The sequence below is a fragment of the Vidua macroura genome, chromosome 8 (genome assembly GCF_024509145.1).
Source record: "Vidua macroura isolate BioBank_ID:100142 chromosome 8, ASM2450914v1, whole genome shotgun sequence".
NCBI classification, from domain to species: domain Eukaryota; kingdom Metazoa; phylum Chordata; class Aves; order Passeriformes; family Viduidae; genus Vidua; species Vidua macroura.
Window position 1 is genome coordinate 2,604,499 of NC_071578.1, and position 20,917 is coordinate 2,625,415.

General features: G+C 44.2%; 2 protein-coding genes across 5 annotated transcripts in view; one reads left to right on the forward strand and one right to left on the reverse strand.

Moving 5' to 3' along the window:
- DOCK1 (dedicator of cytokinesis 1) overlaps positions 1-20,917 on the reverse strand; it is a 272,498-nt gene that overhangs the window by 129,683 nt on the left and 121,898 nt on the right. The window lies entirely within an intron of this gene.
- Positions 11,130-20,917, forward strand: part of INSYN2A (inhibitory synaptic factor 2A) — a 40,722-nt gene continuing 30,934 nt past the window's right edge. The window contains exon 1 of the mRNA XM_053983761.1: positions 11,130-11,300. The gene's annotated coding sequence lies outside the window, so the exon portion shown is untranslated. The remainder of the gene's footprint in view (positions 11,301-20,917) is intronic.

A 20,917-nucleotide genomic window follows, 5' to 3' on the forward strand; every position in this document is an offset into this window, starting at 1 on the left:
CTGCCATGGCAGGGACACCTCCCTCTGTCCCAGGTGCTCCAACCCCAGTGTCCAGCCTGGCCTTGGGCACTGCCAGGGATCCAGGGGCAGCCACAGCTGCTCTGGGAATTTCATCCCAGCCCCTCCCACCCTCCCAGCCAGGAATTCCTTCCCAGTATCCCACCCATCCCTGCCCTCTGGCAGTGGGAGCCATTCCCTGTGTCCTGTCCTTGTCCCCAGTCCCTCTCCAGCTCTCCTGGAGCCCCTTCAGGCCCTGCAAGGGGCTCTGAGGTCACTCTGGAGCCTTCTCCTCTCCTGAACAATCCCAAATCTCCCAGCCTGGTTCCAGAGCAGAGCAACTTTATCCACGTGCACAAGTTGTCTCTTGCACAATTTTACCTCACCTGTAACTTCTGCAGGTTGTTCCATTTTATAAAACGTGTGCAAGGTTTGCAAGGAGCAGAGGAAAATTTCCACAGCATTTCCCTTTCCCAAGAGAGCCCAGGTTTCTGGATTTTCCAGGAGCTGTCTGCAGGTGTTTGGAGAAGCAGCCATATCTGCATTTTACACCCTCTCAAGGAACACAGACCTGTTTAATAATTTGCATTTAATTAAAGGGAGCAGGGAAGGCCTCATCTGCTGAACCTGAACACAAGAATATGTGAGCTGAGTCTCCAAGAATGACCCAATTCTTCCCTAACATTATTAAATTTGAGTTTTGTTTCTTATTAAACTCGCAGCAACTCAGAAGACTTTGGGGGATTCTCTCAGACAACCCAGTACTAAACAATGTGCAGTCTCCAGAAGAGCTTCAAAGGTGCCTCATGAAAAGAACATGAAATCAATCTCTAAGCTGCAATCTAAGCAAAAGGAGATGAACTTTCCTACTGTGGAAAAGTGAATTAATTAAACCCCTCTTTTATTACGATTTGGGACGATGACCAAAACGTTCAGCAGAATAAGCTCCAACAGGATGCTGCTAATAAAAGGCTCTTTATCCTGATCCTGCCTGAACTCAGCAGAAATCCAACCCCAGCAGGACAAAAGGAGACCATCAACGAGGTAAAGGACAAACTGCCCAAGGTAAATGAACCAGTGTGGACCCAGGACAGAGAAGAATTTTGCTTTTATATTGATTTTGAATCAGTTACATATTTGGAAGTTAACAAACAAGCTGAACATGTTAAACACATCTCATTCCCTTCTCCATTCCACAGAAAATTCAAGATCATGGAATCTCAGACTGCTTTGGGTTGGCAGTGATGTCTCAGGTTTTGGCTTTTCTGTTTTTCACATTCTGTGCTGCTTTAGTGTGAGGGTCTGGGCTTCATCTCAGGGGATGGTGAGCTCTGTGCACAGAGCAGGGAGACAAAACAATTCCTGCTCCAGCTGGGCACCAAGGACAAATGATCCAAATCTCAGCCCAGGAGCACAAACAGCGTGGGCTGGAGAGAGAAAAACAAGCAGGATGGGAGTGCATGGGCTAAAGCTGGAATGGGACAATGAACTGCAAGGTGCAAATGGAGCAGAGCTGATCCCAGTGAGAGCCCCCGGGAGCACTCGTGCATTTTGGGACCATTTTGGTTCCTCTTGGGTGCAGCCCTGGCTGGGCTCTGGTGCTGCCCAAGGTGGATCCATGAGGAGATCCTTTGAATAAATCCCTGCTTTGTTCTGTGACTCTGCCCAGCCTCTGCTCTAGGGCAGCCTCACAGGGCATCAGAAGGGACCTTAAGGCTCATCCCACCCCAGCCCTGCCATGGCAGGCACAGCTCCCACTGTCCCAGCTCACTCCCAGCCTGCCTTGGACACTTCCAGGGATCTCCTCCTGGAGGAAAGAATGGAATATTTGCTCAGGAAGCTCTGCTACTTCCAGTTGAAGCTAATTCATGTTTCTCTGTACTTGCAAGTTAACCAAAACCTACCTAAAATATTTTAGGAGAATAACTTATTTATTTTCTCACTAAACCAAAGGTGCAAAACATGTTTTGACAATTTTCCTCATGACAGCCAGCACACTCCATGTACTCCAGCAACAACAAAACATTTTGAAGAGCTGGTTTTCCACCACCGAAATAAATTCCTACTTATGATTGAATTTTATTTTCCTCCCCAAATTTGTTCTGGCAGAAATCAGAAGGGAAAGAAGTAAATCCCTCCAAATAAGGAGTCGTTTATCACGTTCTAACAACAACACTCAGGATTAGAGATGGATATTCAGTTTTTGGAATTGCTTTCCCCTACCTACGGCCCCGGCGTGCGGGCAACAAAAGCATCTTAAGTTGAGCGATGTATTTTAATTACACATCCACACTTAAATGAGAACTAATCTCTCCTTGGAAGAAGCAATTAAATCCAAACCAAGATTAAAATCAGTGGTTTAAAATGTGCCAAAGTGAAAACCAGTTCCTCGGGCTGCAGGGGCAGGGCAGGGAATGTTCCTAGGATGGGGTTGGTTTGACCCAAGAGCTGAGCTCAGCCTTCCTACACCATTCCAAGAAAACGTATGGATATCCCATGAGTCACATCCCTTTTTTCCATATTTTTCCTCCCATCTGGGCAGTAACAACAGGACCAAGCAGAATCTCTTTTCCAGGTTCTGATATTCAGGTTCATGCCCCGACTCATCCTGGATTTCCCATCCCAGCCCTGGAGTTCCAGGAATCTGTCCCAAAGGGAAGTAAAGCCAAACCAGCAAAGCAGCTTTAAGATGGATTCAAAATATTAAATAAATATCAAGAAAGAATAGAAAAAAACCTAAAATCAGCACACAGGCTACTGCAAAACCTCAACAGAATGGTAGAGAGTGGAACTAAATTTTTTTAAGGCCCCTCCCAGCCCAAACCATTGTGTGATTCCATGATTAAAATATCATAGAATTCAAATATTTCTGTATGTTACAATACTACTTAGATATACTAAAAATATAAAAAATGGGAAAAGAAAAATACCAAAACATCACAATTATTCCCAGGCCCATCTTTCAATCTCAAAACATGAGATTTTTTTTCTTACTCTTATAATTTCTAATTTAAAAACATCCCAACTAATTTTTTGGGGGGGCATAACATTTGAAACCCCAGCAGAAAAATCAACCAACCGTGAGTTATGGCAGAGCCTACAACACTCATCCCACTCTTGCCATTTGGCAAAAATGGGATTTGTAACTTCTCTTGATATGGCTGAAAAATACTCATCGTCTCTTGAGGAGGTAAATTTAAAATGCTTTAAAAATACTTCAGAGAAGCTACTTAGAGCAAGACAAAATGTTTTTCAGAGCCAAGGAAATAGCTCTGATTAGGTTGTCCCTATAAGTAACTGTGAGGTATATGGACAATTTCTGCATAAAGAGAGCACAAACATTACCCAAAGTCATTAACTGCTAGGCAGGAATTAATATGTTTACAATTCAAGCCAAGTGATAAATATGAATATATAAAAGGCAAATACTCATTGCATCCCTGTGAATTATTAAAATTCTTTCTTTCCTTAATAAATGGAAAAATTAACATGTACAAGCATTCTGCTTTTTCCAGTTACTGGGATTTTTTTCTAGGCAGGAATCTTATCCTTGTAACTTTTGCTAACACCTGAAATTTAAGGAAAAAAATTTAAAAAAAAATTTTAAAAAAGGCCAAACAAACAAAAATAGAGACCTTAAAGTTCAAGTCTGTTAAACTAAAATTTTATGAAAAACCCCACATCATGAATTGCCTGCTAAATGAGCTCCTATGGAATATCAAGACCAGTCTGGATGAGGTTTGGAGTTACCTGGGATCATGGAAGGTGTCCCTGCCCATCACAGGGGTGGGACTCGATGCTCTTTAAGGTCCTTCCAACCCAAACCATGCTGGGATTCCACAGTGAGAAGAGCGAGGGATTTGTCCTTTCTTCCCCCCAAGACTTGGTGTCCCTTGTCCCAGCCACCAAAGACATCTGTGACATGATGTGTCAGCTTCCATGATGCCACCACCTGTCCTTTTGTCACCACCTTCAGTCCCCAGGAGCTCTCCAACAAGACATCAAGTCCCTCATTAGATAATCAATTGCTGCAGATCTTATCTGTCACCTGGTAATTGATGTGAAATAACAAAATTATGCTTCCAAACAAAGCTCGTTAGCTCAGCACTCCAGCTCAGCTTGAGGACAAGCTGAGCTCAGGTAAAGCCTTGGTGATATTTCCCACCAGGCTTCAATGAAATCTTTGATTTCCATCAGCTCACAGGAAGTAAAACAATTCCATAAATAAACAGAATCCACAGCTTGAGGGGGACATCACAGCTGGCAGGAGGAATGAGAAAGGCCACCAAAGTGACAGCCACAAGAGAAGGCTCCAAGGAGAACTTCTTGTGGTCTTCACTATTTAAAGAGGGCTTGGAAGAAAGATGGAGAGAGACTTTTATCTTCCCACTGCCAGAGGGCAGAGATAAATGGGATATATATGGGGAAGGAATTCCTCCCTGTGAGGGAGGGCAGGCCCTGGCACAGGGTGCCCAGGGCAGCTGTGGCTGCCCCTGGATCCCTGCAAGTGTCCAAGGCCAGGCTGGAGCACCCTGGGATAATGGAAGTGTGGAGAGGGGTGGAAGGGGATGAGCCTTAATGTCCCCTCAACCTAAACCACTCTGACAAGGGATGGAGGAGTTCCCTCCTGAGAAGGGGTCACAGAGTCCCAGATTCTCCCAAGAAAGCTCAGCGTGGATGGATTCTCATTTTCCTGAGGTTTCCAAACCCACAGCAGTGGGGATGAAAGGAGCGCACAGCTGTTGCCCACAAATTTCACTGTGTTAGAACCAGGAGGCAGCAGCTGAAGCCAACAGGAGATGAATTTCAAACAAATATGAGATGGGACTTTTAATCCTGGCATTTCTTTTTCCCTCCCAAGGGAATGCACAAAGTCAGGAGAAAAAGTTTGAAGACAAGGAGCAGCCTCCACCTCCCATCCAAACAACTTCCCCATGGGCAGAAGGCTGCTGAGAAGGGAAGGATGTGGATACACTCAATTTATTAGGGCACTACTTTGAATTCCCAGAAGTAAATTGAGGAAGTGACACATTATTATCAAATTACAACTTTATTTCTGGGTTTTGAAAGATTTAATCCTTTTCCTCCCCAACAGCCCTTCCAGTTATTGGACTTTTTCATAATACTGATGGACACCCCTTGGATATAAAGCAGCTGCTAATTATGCTCCTCAACCACTGCTAAGTATTAATATTTAAAGTCCTGAACTTGTTTAAAAATTGAAGAAAATCAAAATGTGGTGCTGCTTTGAATGGTTTTTAATTCAGTGTCCCCAAGCCATAAAGGACAGAGCCATTTTTCCTGGATTGTGTTTTGAAGAGCCACAGACCAAGGATTAAGAAGGACTTCACGTGGCCTCTGCTGTCAATTATAAACTCATTTAATGTCATTATCAGGCTCCCCATATTTCTCAGAACACAACTTTTTGAAATATCATGGGCTTTTAGGATTTCTAAACTTTTCAAAATAACTTCTTTTCTTAAAGTAACACTCAGTCACAGACATTTTAATACATAAAAGAATTAGGTCTTTGCACAGTGAATCAAGAATTTAGCATATTCTTGTTTGCACAAGGCAAGTTTCTAGGTCATTCTATTTAGCAAAAAATAAGTAGGGGAGGAGAAGCTCTTAATTGCGAGCATATGGCTAAATTTTAGGTGCCCATGATGCTGCAAACTGCCTCTTTTATATCCCTTTTTTATTCACTGCCATCATATTTTCCTGTCATGTATCAAAGTTATTAAGAGCAATTTTATTTTGGCACCTGCTTGGGGATTTTAGAAACTACACTAAAGAGTTCATTTCTGAACATTATGGCCAAAATACTTAATTTTAGTTTAGAGCACTGATAGAAATGGTGAGTTTAATTCTATTTGCACTGTTAATTATTTCCCTCTTCCATAATTTTGTAGGATTTTCATTTTTCACTTGTTTAACACATTTAATTTCAGCTTGGTTTTTTTCTGTTAAGCATTTTTCTGTTATGCACTAGGACCAGGCTGCTCCCTGGGCTTCTAACTTGAAGGCAACATGCAAAAGCACATAAAAGTCTGTATTTTTATGCTATGTTCAAACTTTAAATAGTTCAATATTTCAAATGAGAAAACCTTCCTGAGGCTTTGGGAGTTTACATTACTTTATAACATTGAATGTTCTCCACTTTGACAGAAAAGTTGCATTAAATCCTCCATCTAATGAAATCAATGTTGTATAAATAATATATTATTCCACCAAAGAGCAAATAGGAATCGGATGCAAGTATCCCCATTATTTGTTGGATTTGCCTTTTTGCTGCCCATAACTTGAATTTGAAGATGGAATTCATGCTCATCCCACATTTCATTAGGTGCTTAAATCTGAAACCATTTGTCTAAGGGCAATCAAAAGTACGACCAGATTTGTTGTTTTTTATTTTTAAGCAGGGCATGATTTTTTCCCTTTGCTATAAAGCAGTCAGACAGAAAACCCTGGAATTTGGGAAGGTCATAAAATAAAAGAGATAAAGCAAAGTATTAACAAAGTTGGCAGAATGTTCCTTTAAAAACACTCCCCCACACTTCCAGTTCCTCAAGACATCTTAACAAGGATGTAATTTCCCATTTGCTCTCAGTGAGCAAATCAAACAGGGTGATTTATTATTCAGATGGGCACAAAGGATTTCTGAAATGCAAAAAGAAGGGCTCTAAAAGCACAAGTCATCAGTAATGACGACAGCCTGAACTGCCTTTCAAATATGAACAAAATGCAGCCATTTAGGGGCTCATACATCACGCTCTCCCAGACCCTCATTTATTTCCCAACTGTACAGGCTGCATGAAAATAGAACCAGAATTTGGCCTTTACTGAGAACATCTTTATCAGGGAAGTGATTCCACACCATGGGACAGCAGCTCAGAACCCCCCCCTTGGAAGAACAACCAAGGCTTTCCAGTCACCACTTCCCTTCCACTTCCACAAACCACCCCTTCCAATCCCTTCCCTTCCCAAAAACATCTGTGTGCTGAAAAGGAACTTTTCTGAACTATAAACACAGTGAAAACATGACAAAACTCCCACTCCCGTCCCAAGAAAATCAAGATTTTCTTGATAAACATCTCCAGCAATTTGGGCTCCTGATGAGACAGCATTCAACTGGAACCCAAAATCCCAGCTTTAGCTGGTGAGATCTGCTGTTATATTTTTCTTCCAGTGATCTGTACAAGGGGAAATTTTTGAGAGAGAACTAAATGCTGCTCATTCTTATCCCAACGAAGCACAGAAATAACCATCAGAGCTAATGAGGTTACTCAGCATTTTTCTTCTCCGAGCAGAAAACCCACAAAGAGCAGTTCCCTCAATCAGCTGTTTAATATTTCAGCTGCACACAGGTATTATGGGTATTAGACACATATTCTTAAATCCACCTTATCTTCAAAATGTTCCTTTAAGTAAAGAGATGTGGAATTAGCACTTTATGTATAAAGAACTGACATCAGCATAGGCTCAAATGAATTTTCCAAGCTCATGGAAAAGACTTCTTATGGAGCAAGACACTCCAGCAAATCTCCCAAATTTCTGGCAAACATGACTCCAAGAGACCTTTTTTTTCTCTGCATCACAGCCAAACAGAAAATATCCTCCCCCAAAGCAAGGAGTGGCTTGCATAAAGACCTGTTTGAAATTCCAGCCAAGTTTGCCTTCACCACAGCTGGAGCAGAGGAGCATATTTAACATCCCTCCATTTCTGTTCCACTGGCAGGTTGGAGGAAATAAATTAATTACCAATTTAGCCCAGAAAGCCAGGAAGTTATCATCTAAAGGGATGGAAATAACCACCTAATCAATGGGAATGAAGGTTCAGCAATGTAGAAATAGTTGGTTTTGGCAAAGACTGAATGACAGCATTGGTCCCAAGTGACTACAGAGAGAAAAGGCACAACTTTGTCCACAGCTCTGCTTCAAATCAAGTGAACTTCACCCTTCTTTCATCTCCAACACAGGTGGGAAGTTCTACCATAAATTAGCCTGGCTTAAGGAATTAATATCCCTGGGAACCCAGCTCAGGCATGTAGTGTTGGGACTTAAATTATGTCTCCCATTATTATTTGCTTAATGTAGATCTGAAAATCCCAGTGGTGCTGGTTTATCATCCTCCTTCCCCACACTGGTGGTCACCAAACACCTGGCAGGTAACTCGAGCTCTGGCTGCCACCTGCTTTTCCCTGAGCTGCATCCAAGCTTTCCTCCACAAGAATTTCAGAGACTGTTCCAAAAAATTACATTTTCGTGTTCCGCTGTCGGACCTGCGTGTTCTAGAGGAGCATAATCCTACAAAGCAGCTGCTCTGCAAAAGAATCCCCGCGGGCACAGCATTTCCTGGGGCAGTCCTTGAGCCAAAACCTGACTGTGGGGAGGACATGCCAGGCTGACCCTCCCACAGTCACCCAGACGTGTCCTCAGAAACTGAATGCAAGAAAAAAAAGTCACGTAAAACCTGAAGTCTGTAACACCAGGCTGTGTGCGATGAATATTTCTAAATACGCACACAGGTGCCTCCCTGAATTTATGATGCAATTAGCAGTGAGGGAGAAGGACCCCTCACTGTACTTCTCCACAGAGAATGCCACTAAAAATCCATCTCTCTGCTCTCCAAGCCCTGCTTTTCTCACTGCACCCAGAATTCCAAGGCAGGACTTCCACCTGCACGTGTCACTGCAGTCCCAAGCAGTGCTCACTCCTCCCTGACACAGGAAAAAGCCAATCTGGGAAGACAGGACACTCCGTGAGGGAGAAATACATTTATAACCTAAAACAACTACAATTAATTGTCTCTTTTCTCTTTGTACCCTCTCAGGTTGAAGCCCAACCCCTCTCTCCCCTCTCAAGCATCTCTTCAACACTACATTTCATTATGCAACAGTCATGCCCAGCATTTTTAAAGGCTAAAATATTGACAAATGGGGTGATGAAGCATTTCCAATTTCCCAGTGTATTTACTTCTGTGTGCTGTTACAATAACATGAAGCATGATAATCACAAAACACTTCATTTTTCACAAACCCTGATTTAAAAAATCCCTGTATACACCAATGGTGTCAGCAGTTACACATGAATCTGGTCCACATCAGAAAGTACTTTTTCACTCCCTAAAAATCTCCAGAAGATGCTGTACAGTTTATAAGTGGGGCATATGCATAATGCTGTGCAAGACTAATCAGCCTTGAGACAACAGCTTCTAAATATCATTATGGAGAAGACAAGAATGATGTTTAACTGCTGCTTCTGTCAGACAGATTCTCCTTTCAAGTCACTCAGGATATAGAGTTATAGTATTTCTTTACAGTAATCACGGGCTGGATAAACTCACATTTTCAGCTTGTGAAAAAAGCAGCAGCATCTCCTACCACTGATCTGTTGGCTCTGAGGAAGTAGCCTGCGTTATTTCAGACGTGGTCACCCTACCATGTAATTTTACCCACGTCTGTATCCAGGCTGCAGCCAAAACCACATTTATTTTCGTAGAGCGAAATCCACAGAGGGCCTGGAATACAGCAAGTCAGCACTGCTGGAAAGAAAAACAGAAAGAAAAAAAAACCAACAGCGTGGTGGTTGCTGTTGCATCAATAAGCAGGTCGATATTGAAGTTCTTTGGGAAAAAACCATCTCTGATAAAATAGATGAGGGATGCTAAGTGTGATCAAAGCTGTGACACTGGCTGGGCAGTGTCTACCCCAGGGCAGAGCAGCGGGTGATGTGGAGGGCACACCCCTGGCACCCTGGTTTAGGGATCAGCAGCAGAGACAAGGAACAGAGGGAAGAGGGCAATGGGAGTACCTGCACAGGTAGCAGACAGGGAGAGCAGCGGAGCTGCCCTCTGCTGTCTGTCTGGTTTGTTGAACACTGCTCTGATCCGCTCCTGCACAGCCACAGCGCGATTTAACCGGCCGGGCTTCCCTGCCCACGGAGCTCTGTGTGCCGGCCGGACCCACGCGGATCTCCTGCCCCGGCCCGGGCTGGCAGCAGCGCGCTGCCCCGGCCGCTGCGGCAGCACCGGCAATTCCGCGCTGCGATGGGCTGCTCCAGCTAATGAACTCCAGAACACACCCAGGACTCGAGCCAGCGCTTCTGCTGCATCGTGTCCGCGGACGCCTGGACTCATCCAGCGCCCAGCTCGGCTGGCCCTGCCTGCTGTGGCGTGGGGGTCGTGCTGAACATTTTGGGCTGGTCCAGCCGCTCTCATCTGCCATTTCAAATCGGGGGTCGCTTCAGTAACCCCCAAAATCAATGACCCTCATCGACATCCATGGTGAAGGCAGTGCTGTGACAGAGGAACTTCGTGGCCCACACCTGCTGGCACCTGGGCTAGGGGACTTTCCTGCTGGAAAGTATTTATTGAACAGCAAAACTCCTGGGAATCGCCGAATGAAACAAGGACCAATTCTCGTGCCTGTCATGGCATTTTCTATCACTCAGGTAAAATACACACGACCTATTTAACTTCCAACTTTTGTTTTTTGTTTTTTTTTTTTTTTTTAAGTGCAGAACACCGTTGCTAAACCCTCTGTACAACGAGAGAAAAGGAGGAAAGGGGATTCAAGTTTTACGCAGATTATCACGTTTATCGATCTCCTCTGCCAAAATGCTTCGCTACGAACTCGCGTCCATTTTATAGAGGGTTTAAAAGCAAATGGGAGCAGCTACTCCTTTAGCACCTCAAACACTTTTCCTCCCAATAAAAGGCAGCCGTGTAGCTTTAACCCAGCGCTTCGCTGAAATTCCCAGCGGATCAGCATCACCCACTCTGCGGCTGCTCCATCGCTCCCGTGGCGCGACTGGAAACCTGGGCTGCGCGGGGCCGGTGTGCACGGCTCTGTTATTAATGAACCCCCGCGCAGGGGAACCAGAGGAATAGATAAAGCTTCTCAGCGAGCCTGCGAGCGGCGGCTCCGCGCTTCTCCCCTCCTTGCGCGCGGCCGCCGAGCATCGCTCCATCCCACCTCCCCCGCCCGCCCCCGCTGCCAGCCCGGCCCCCGGCTCCTCCTCCTCCTCCCCGCTCCCGCCCGGCTGGGGGACGCCCGCCGGTCCCGCTCAACAAGTTCCCCTCGGCGGGGACCCGGCCGAGGGGACCCCCCGACAGCGAGCCCCCGCCGCAGCCCATGAGGGCAGCGGGGGAGCGCGGCGGCGGCGGCGGCTGCGGCTCCTCCGGCGGCGCGGCGGCTCCGCGGCAGATGCGCCCCGGCGCCCAGGCTCTGACGCCCAGCTCGCCCCGGCGGCTGGAGGGAGATGCTCGCCCAGACCGCCGCTTCTGCGTGAGGAAGCACAAGGTAAGGCGCTGAGCGTTCGCCCCGACCCCCCGAAATCCCCCGGTGCGCTGGTTCTGCCGGCGGAAAACTTCGTAGGGATGAGGAGAAAGGCTGGCGCTGAGCGCCAGCGTTATGCAATAGCGTATCTGCCTGCCTGCGAACAGCTCCTGCATCCAATAACTTTCGTGACACATAAGGAGAGAATATCCCGATACGCGACTTTCTTCTAGAAAAATACCAGCGTTTCTTTGCCTGCTCCCCTTCCAGCGGTGCCTGGGAGAGGAGAGGGGTAGCTGGAGGGTTTTTTGGAGGATGCACGAAGTGCTTTGGCTTTTCACATGGCTGATGGCGAGGAACTACCGCTGCTTATTAACTTCAGCCGTCCTAATGAAGTGTCCGTACAGCGGCGATGGAGGAACGCGGGATGTGTTCATCCCTGAACTTGCAGTACGGCACTTCATTAAAAGCCCAACCAACCCAAAAACCCTCCTCGGGGACTGAAGCTGCTGCTATTCAGTGAAGTGTGCAGGGTTCTCCCGATTTAACACGCCCGAGTCCCCGGGCATCACCATCACGGACCGCACAGAAAGCGGGGATGCCGTGGAAACGCCGTAGGAAAACGGGACAAAAGGTAGCAGGGAACCATCCCCGAAGTCACAGTCCTTGCATCCCGCAAGGCATCCCGAGCTTCCCGCTCTGCAATTCCACCGTGCCTCGCTCGCTAGTAAAAAACCCTCTGCCGTGACCTCGGCGCCTGTACTTAATGCCTTGCTCACGGGGAGTTACGGCAGCGAGGGGATGCAGGACTGCAGTTCCATGGGATCTGCCCGGCGGAGGCGGGGGGGCCGCCAGCCCCGGCAGAACAGGGACAGCTTGCACTGCTGGGAGCGGGGAATATATTCCCTGCTTATGTCACCGTCTCCCGAGGGCTCTGTCCCAAGGGAGCTGTGCCCCCCTCTCAGCCGCGAGTCGGAATAGGGAATGGAGCGCTTCGCTTTGACCTTGTGTGTCTAAGCAGCTTAAAATGCTGCACGGAGGAGAATTTAACTCATTAGGTTCTAAGACCGGCAAGTCTGGGAAGACCTGTTTTTTCCCAGCCTCCGAGAATCCTTTCTTTTTCCCTCAGCTGAATGCTGGCAAGTGCTAAGGAAAGGCAAACCAGTAACAGGTCACGTCTGACATAAACTGGGAATTTATTCCCTCTGTTTAAGTGCTGGATGGTGCTTGGATTTACCGGGCTGCCAGGAATGCTGCATGTATCAAGGTTAAAATCTGGCTTCTAGATGGAAAAACTCCTAGCTATAAATAAATAAATAAATAAATATAATCACATGATACGCAATTATGTTCTAGCCACGGACTGGGATTAATCTAATGTTAAATTCCAAGCCAACAGACCGATAGTAAAAATAGGAAATCAGGGAGAGGAACGGATCTCCTCACTCTTGGTGTGATGCCTCTTGGTTCCACCAGCCTGCTCGTGCCTGGCTGTCTGGACTACAATGATCTGTTCCCTCCGAGTACAAATAACAGTTCTAAGTTAAAAGCTGGGTTTTTCTCCTGGCATTAAAAATTCATATTTAGATGAAAATATCTCAGGGCTCAGGTATTACTGATTTATCACCTGGAGGGTGATATTCTGCTATACAGTGGTGGCATAGGGTCCCTGATTCCAGGAGAAATCCATAATGTACACTGCTAATCCAGAGACTCAGACTGAATTGTTATAATTCCAACAATTCTAAAATATAATTCCTGCCCCAGAGTTTAAGGTGCTGTTGCATTGAAAGCATCCTCCCTTCACATGATGGGGAAAGCTGATACTAAATCAGCTTTTTTTAGGGCTTTTTTGTAAGGATGTCACAATGCCCCTGATGAAAAATGTTTGTTCTTTAGGACTCCATCATTATTAACGATGTGTGTTTTTAACAAGATGCTCGAGATAATTCTAATCCCAGATGGAATCAGGGCTTTTTCCTGGGACTGACACATAAAAAACCAGCTGGGCAGGAGCACCACAAGAGAAAGTGTTCAGTTCCTTATCAAGAGGGCCAGCACTTAGCATTCAATGCACCCTTCTATTAACTGAGCTCACAAACAAGGAGCTCGTAAGATCCTCGCTGCCTGTTCCCCCAGTTAACCACTGCACTGACAGAGCACTTCTGCATGAGGGGCACACACAGCATATTCTATATTCTAATCTAGATATAATTAACTCAGCAAAAAGAGTGGCAAGATCAGTGCAGAGGAGCACAGGGAAGGAGAACGTGGCGAGGAAGCCCAGGAGCTGCCCAGGTGCCGAGTCACGGAGCGTGCGTCACCTCCCAGACCAGCACCGCCGGTGACCAGCCACCCCCAGGACACTGCCTGGGAACCCAAAAACCCAAACTCAGCCAGGGATCGTACAGAAGGCAAGGGAATACCAACACTAATGTTTGCTTCTGCAGGATTTAAAAGCCAACTTTGCCATGCCATTCCTTCGCCGTGAGTGATGGGGAAACCAGTCGGGGAAACCTGTGAGCTTGCCAAAAATCCCTGCTAGAATGTGAAGATACCTCCACAGAGCTCTTGAGCTGTGATGTCTCAAGGCCATTCCTTATCCGAGCACAGGACAGGGAGAACTAGGGATGTATAGTCCCATAATTCATGCCCACTTGAGGAAATGACAGTAAATCTAGAATATCTGAGCCCATAAAAAATTCACGTGATTATCTGAACTAGCTATTAATAAAAAGCTCTTATATTCTACTTTATGACAGGCACAGTTTAAAGAACTGCTGAAAATTTGTCTGAGATATTAAAAAACATGTAAGCAACAAATCTATTTTATAGCCCAGTACTCCCTTGTATTTTTACTAATCACTTTGCAAATTAAACAGGCTTTCTGAAAATGAAATCATGAGCATATTTTAAGGAATAAAAATCTCAGAGTGGTAAATTCAGTGGGAACTCCACATTCAGCCTTCTGAAAACAGGTACTTGGTTAGAAAATCCTGAATAACCTCTGAACACACATAGGTACGACTCCCTGGGTATTGACACTCAATTTCAAATTGTTATTGACCACACAGAATGTGCTCAGAGCATTCTCTTATTGTCGTGGCACCTCCCCATTTGAAGGCTGTTTACTCCAATTTTACTATGTTCAGGCAGAAAAGTGATCCCTTAATACTCCTGAAACAGTTCACCCTGTCCATGCTTTTGCTCTCTGTCAGGGTGATCAGTGCCTGAAAACTGCTTCCCATGAAGACATCCCAGCACAAGTCTCCCAGGCAAAGAGAACTGCGTGTAAAAATAATAATTCAGTGATCAAACAGCAACATTTGGTGTCCTCTTTGCATTTTTCTCCCACTTTAGTGGCACAAGACACCAAGACTGATTTTACTCCAGTTTTTCCAGCTAAATCCACTGGGTTTGATACAGAGCACTGTAGAGGAGTAAGGGTCATTTTCAAAGTCTCAATTAAACAGAGATGCATTAAAAAGACTGAAGGCCTTCAAGTCTTGCTGTGTTCTAAACCATTACAAGAGATTTCTGTCCTGGCAGGGAAGTGCTGGAGCTCTACCGTGTCCCTCTCCCCAGAGTTCCTGATATCGGGTCTCAGACTCAGCCCATGTCAAAAATAGTTGTTAAACATCTCAGAAACCCCGACATTAACTCGTGTTTTTGACATCCATGGGCAGGAGAAGCAGGTCGCTGCTGTTATTTTTGCCTGTCCATGACTGCTGGAGCAAGCCTATAAATAAAGCCCACGTAGTTACCAAATTAAATCCGTTTCAAAACAAAAGCAGAGGAAGCTCTTTCCATCTGGTCTGAGCGAGGAGGAATTGTCACAAGCTCACAAAAAAAAAAGGAGTTACTTGTTTTGTGCTCTTGCCTACCTTCCCTGCTTGTTTTACAGCTGCCCTTCTCTCCTCTTCCATTTTTTCCCCCCAGTTCTCATGTCAAGGTTGTGATCACATTGCTTGGAACAATTTTGGTGAGGTCAAAGCTAACAAAGCCCAACCATGGTGTAAAAGACTTTTTAAAAGCTGGAACAAGGGCTCTCCGATGCCCAAGACAAACCCATTTAAGCAGGCATGTGAATTCAGGACTGTATTTTAAAAGTTCATAACATAAGTAGTTTTGGTCTGGTTAGTTACTTACTGGGAGAAGGAAGAAGAGGGAATTCAGTAAAATCCTTAATTTTGGTGTATTTATCTATGAATAAGCACAAAATCTACAACAAGCCCGAAGTCTCCTTGCAACCATTAGTAATTGCTTGTTCATACCCATTTTGTTATTATATTCATTATTCTCTCCTGCAAATAGAGAAGAGAAATGAATGAGGAGATACCCAGTACAGAAATTTAACTTGTGGATCAGTTGAATGCATTTCTGTGTATCAAGGCCATCGGCAAATAAAACACAGCGATATCTCTACGGAGCTGACAAAGAGACAGATAAAACATCCCACTGCTGGAGAGAGTAATTCAGCAGAAATTATGCTTGAACTGCCTGCTCACAGTGATAACGCTGATCCCTTCTGGAGACTGAGCCTGAACTGCTGAATTCCAGAGGAATCCGTGTGTTTTTGTTGAGCAAGTTGGTGAGAAGAACATGGTACATTCCTGCATTCACAATTTGTAATAAAAGCACTCAAAGCCACAAGAAAAGTGATGCAAATTATCTGTCTGGTGGCCAGTTGTGCTGCCTTCCCCAGCCAAAAAATATCCTTGACAGGGTCTTTAACCATTACCTTCATAAAATTCCTTATCATCCCTATCACAAACAGCCCATCCTAAAATCCAGAATCACAGAGCGGTTTGGATTGGAAGGACATTAAGGATCATCTCATTCCAACCACCTGCCATGGGCAAGGACACCAGGTTTATTTTAAAATCCTATTCCACGTTGTCCCAGCTCCACAAAACCTGGGAGCGACGTACTCAGCAACTCCACACTGTTTTTGCTTCCCTCTTCATTCCCCACATAGTTCTTCCCACCAAAACTGTGTTCCCTGGAATGAGCAATTTCCATCAGCCCTCTCCCAGAGTCCTCCTGTTTGATGAGAACCTGGGATTTGGGGAGTTTAAGACAACTTCCCCTAACACAAGACTTCGGCTCTTCCTTCCCAGGATTTCAAAAGCATCTTGGATCCAGCTTTGAGGAAGCTTTGCAGCTTTAGGGACTGTAATTCCCCTCAGCAACTGAAGCTTTTAGCTCTACTAAAACTCTTTTTGGGTAACTAATGGGAATTTTTGTACAATGCTCTAGCAGGAATCAGACTGATCTGTGCAATTTCCCCAACACCAGCACGCTCAGATCCACCTGTACACAGATAATTCAGAATTCCAGCAGAACCAGGAGCTGCCTGAAACCAGAAACTTCAGGAATGTGCTCCTCAAGAAGGTGACAAATGACACAGCTCTTATTTAGCGGCGACTGCCAGCAGTGGAGTGCAGAAACACATCTAGACAGATCCTGTCCCCCAATTAACATCCTGCTAATGATGTCAGGTTTTAGACCTAAATTACCCAGCTGAGTTGTTCCACAACACTTCACAGCTTCCCAAGCTTGTCTGCCTGGAGCCCTGATCCAAGCAGGAAGAGCTGACAAGGCTGTGATGCCTTACAGGCACTGACCCAGGAATGTCACTGTCATCTCCCATCTGTAGGGATCACCTGCATTCCCAAGGGAATGCTCTGACCTGCAGAGCAAAATTAAGGATGCAGGATCGAAGCCTGGAGCTGGGACCTGCTTATCTGCTTCTTCCTCTTCACCCAACACTTGAAATTGTCTGATGAAGGAACAAAACGAGCTGCAGTTCCTGGAGGTGCTCACAGTCTGATCATCCCTGAGAGTGTCCAAGGCCAGGCTGGACAGGGCTTGGAGCAACCTGGGATAGTGGAAGGTGTCCCTGCCCGGGCAGGGGTGGAATGGGATGATCTTGAAGGTCTTTTCCAAGCCAAACCATTCCATGATTCTGTGTTCTCAGCATTTAGCTCCCTCTGGGCAGAGCTCTGACAGTTTTACAGCCCTGTTGGTCAAAGCTAAAGAGCAGCGCTGCTTTTTCCCTGTCATTTGCTTGTTTTTTTTTTTTCCCTTAAACACCCACAAAACCTATTGATGTCAACTAAGAACAATTAAACTTAGTATTCAACAGTAATGCCAATAAGGAACTGCCTTAAACCCTTGTTTTTAACAGCCTGCCCTTTAAATTATTTACCAGAAAGTCCCATAAAAATGAAAAACCTTCCAGTGCAAGTCCTGTGGCTTTTGGACTCCTGCAAGCCAGGAGAGTGTGAGCAGAACTATTAGGGATTCTCCTAGCAACCCATCCTGCTCTTCCTCCTCCCCCTGGAGCAGGGACAAAGCCTTGCCCAGATTTTCATGGCAAAATAATTCTAAAGAAACCTTCCCTGCTCTCATCCTCAGAGCCAGAGCTGCAGAGCACAGGGAGAAAAATCAGCATCGCTTTCTTCACGGTGACGTTATTTTTTCCAGTCCACTAAATCCCAGCTAATGTTTGAGATCAGAACACTCTAAATTCACAGGGAGTATCTTGTGACATTGTGTTTGTTCCACTGGGAAGTTAATAGTTATTAACTCACCCCATAAGTCTACACTGGTTTTAGTGCAAGTGCAAATCTCCTGTTAATGGTGCTATTCCTTGCAAAATTCTGTTATGGGGAAAATAAGCCTTATTTTCCAGAATTTTATCACATTGAATGGATTCCTTTTAATTTAATGTTTGGAACAATAGAGGAAGCAAAAAAAACCTAAGTATTATTAAAATTTGTGTTCCAAAAGCATAGTAGAAATGTCAAAATTAAAGAAAATTGCCTCTACCAACTTCATTCAGGGAAACTGGCTTGGTTTGTAAGGAAAATTTGAAGCAGTTTATCCTCCAGTAGATTCCTGTTTTATCTAAAAGTCTCAAGGCTTATTAAATTGCACATTTTATTTGTTGCCACTTAGTTCTGAAGCTGAAGCTCACAAGAGCATTTAAAGGCATTTATTGGGTATCTCAGCCATAAGCTGTGACTTTCTACATCATTCTCACAGAGCCTGCCAATGGATGGGAGGGGGGAAAAACAAATCCAATGCCACAGGGTCCTGATAATTCCAAAGGAAGACTTCCAAGGCACTTGGAAATGCAGCAGTAAGGATGACTTGGGTACTGAGCAATAAATAAGGAAGTTCAAGAGAGACAAAATTCAAGTTCAGCGCCGCAGGGTTTCAAAACAGAGTTTAAAAAAAAAAATACTGGTTTGACATTTAGCAGCACTGCTAAGTCTGTTATTCTACATGAACGACTCTGTGATGAAATAAAGACAGGCTGGGCTACCCCAGCAGTTCTCCTAATAATCCTCACATCCGTGCTTTTTATCCCCTAAAATCTGGGAATACCTGCAATCCTCAGATTTATCTGCAAGTCAGAGTTTCTCCTCGGTCATTTTGTATTAAAACCCTCCAAAATTTCCTAACACAGGCAAAGTTTCTGTAAACAGCTTTTGTAATTAAGAACTGCCTAAGATAATTCATATTTTCCAATGCTTTAATCATGGCAGTCTTTACTGGACATTACTTTTAGGATGATACTAAATAACTTTTAAGTTTCTAACTTAACAACACTGTCAGATAATTAACAATTAGATTCCTTGGAAAATAATAAAAATACTCATTTAATGAAGTCAAAATGTATGGGATATTTAGAATCAACATTAGGTTTCTATACTGGATTTGTTTCTACAAAGTAAATCTGAGTTTCTGCTCATTATTTTTAACAGTACAATTAGATAAATATTCCATGGATACACTTATGACTTATAGACATCAAATAGTTTTTGAAAAGTAAGTGGTTTAAGGTGGTATTTAGGCATATAATATTATATCTGAGGCAGTGGGGATTTCTCAGGAGAATGTCCAGCCTGGAAATATCCAGAAACCTGAAGATGCTGCAGATCACTTCCCACTTCCCATGCAAAAAAGACAATTATTTGCAAATCCTTGCATTATTTTAAGCCAATCCATCCATCCACAAAATCCTGTGTGCTCTTAATAGGTGCACAGATGTTTCCAGCTGCCTCTCCAAAGCCTTCACTTGCTCTGGAAACACAAGGACTGAAATCTGTGCCTTTCATCTGCATTTGGAACCTGCAAGGTTTAAGCCCACTCTGTGTATTAACACATCCTGAATCTGCTTCTGTGTCATAAAACTGACAGAGATAAAATGGAAATTGCAAGGCGAGTTCCAAATCTCCTCTCCCCTCATTAACCAATCACTCTGGAAATTCCACACTGTAATTCTCCTCCCAGAGCAGTGACTCTGCAGAGTTTGGGATGCAGAGTGAAGGTCCTGCAAAGATCTGTGCCACCTAACTGGTGGTTTCCATAATTACCCTGAAGATTTTATACCCACTCAAAGCTTCTCTGTGCATCACTTTTTAGTCAGTATTATTATTTAATAGTTTATTTCCATATTCAGACATAGAGGGATGCTGCTTAAGGATAATCAGCCACAAGTTTATAAACAAATCAAGGCTAAAAACTGAAAAACTAAGCTTGCAATTACTTAAATATTTAGTTTAGCAAAACAGCGCTTTGTTTGGAGTAAGAACAGATAAAAAAAGTTGAACTCTATTATCTGTATGTAATTGGCATTTGCAACTAAAATTCAAATTCAAAGGCTTTATTACCCCCCTGACAACATGAGCCATAAATTGAGGAACTCCAGCTCAGTAATTTCCTCAAGTATCCAAAAGCCCTGCAGAGACAACGCTGTGGCAGTGCCTAAATAAGCCAAAATAGGAGGCAACACTTTGTCCAAACCCAAAAATGAAACCAAACAGGAAATATTTTATCAACTCTTCTTTGTGGAGCGTTTAACTCACAATTGACTCTTTCCTCAACTGTTCTTTTATCAGCTGAGCACAGAGAGTTCCCCTCAGAGGCACAGAGATCCCAGCAAGGCTTCAAAAAAAAAATCGACTTCTTTTGGTTGTTGTCATTCTTAATCACAGATATCTCTAAAATTATTACTTCCAGCTACTAGTGGGAATAAAAAACTCTGGATCAGCTAAATCAATCAGGCCTGTGCAGTTGGGAAAGGGAGACAAGGAATTTGGTGAAGAATCAATTTATTGGCTATTAAAGACATGCTCAAAATTAACTGCAGAATGAAGTTCCCCATTTATCTACTCTGGATGATTCTCTCCAGACTCCTGGTTTCAGCTGGGTTATGGACTTCATGAATTTCATGGGAAGTCATCCCAAACAAACCCAGCCATCCTGCAGCCCCCAAAAATGATGGGATTCAAGTGGGAGGGAAAATAATCTGAAGATTGAGACAGGTCATAGACACTAATGAAATATCAAGCCAATACTTGAAAATAAATTGCATGTTAATGGATCCTGCTGTCAAATAACCAAATGTCCAAAAACTCACTTTGACAACTCCAAGGAATCCTAAGAGATGGTTCTAAAAGGTGATTTTCAGAGCTAACAGCCAGTTTTTATAGCCTTTTTGGGTAAAAACCTGGCTTTTTCAGACACAGTTACTGAATATTTTACATCTTTGTGAATGCAACGTTTCATTTTTGCCACAATTTTTTTGGGAGCTCAGAAACTCCTACTGGCGGATTTGGAATTAATGG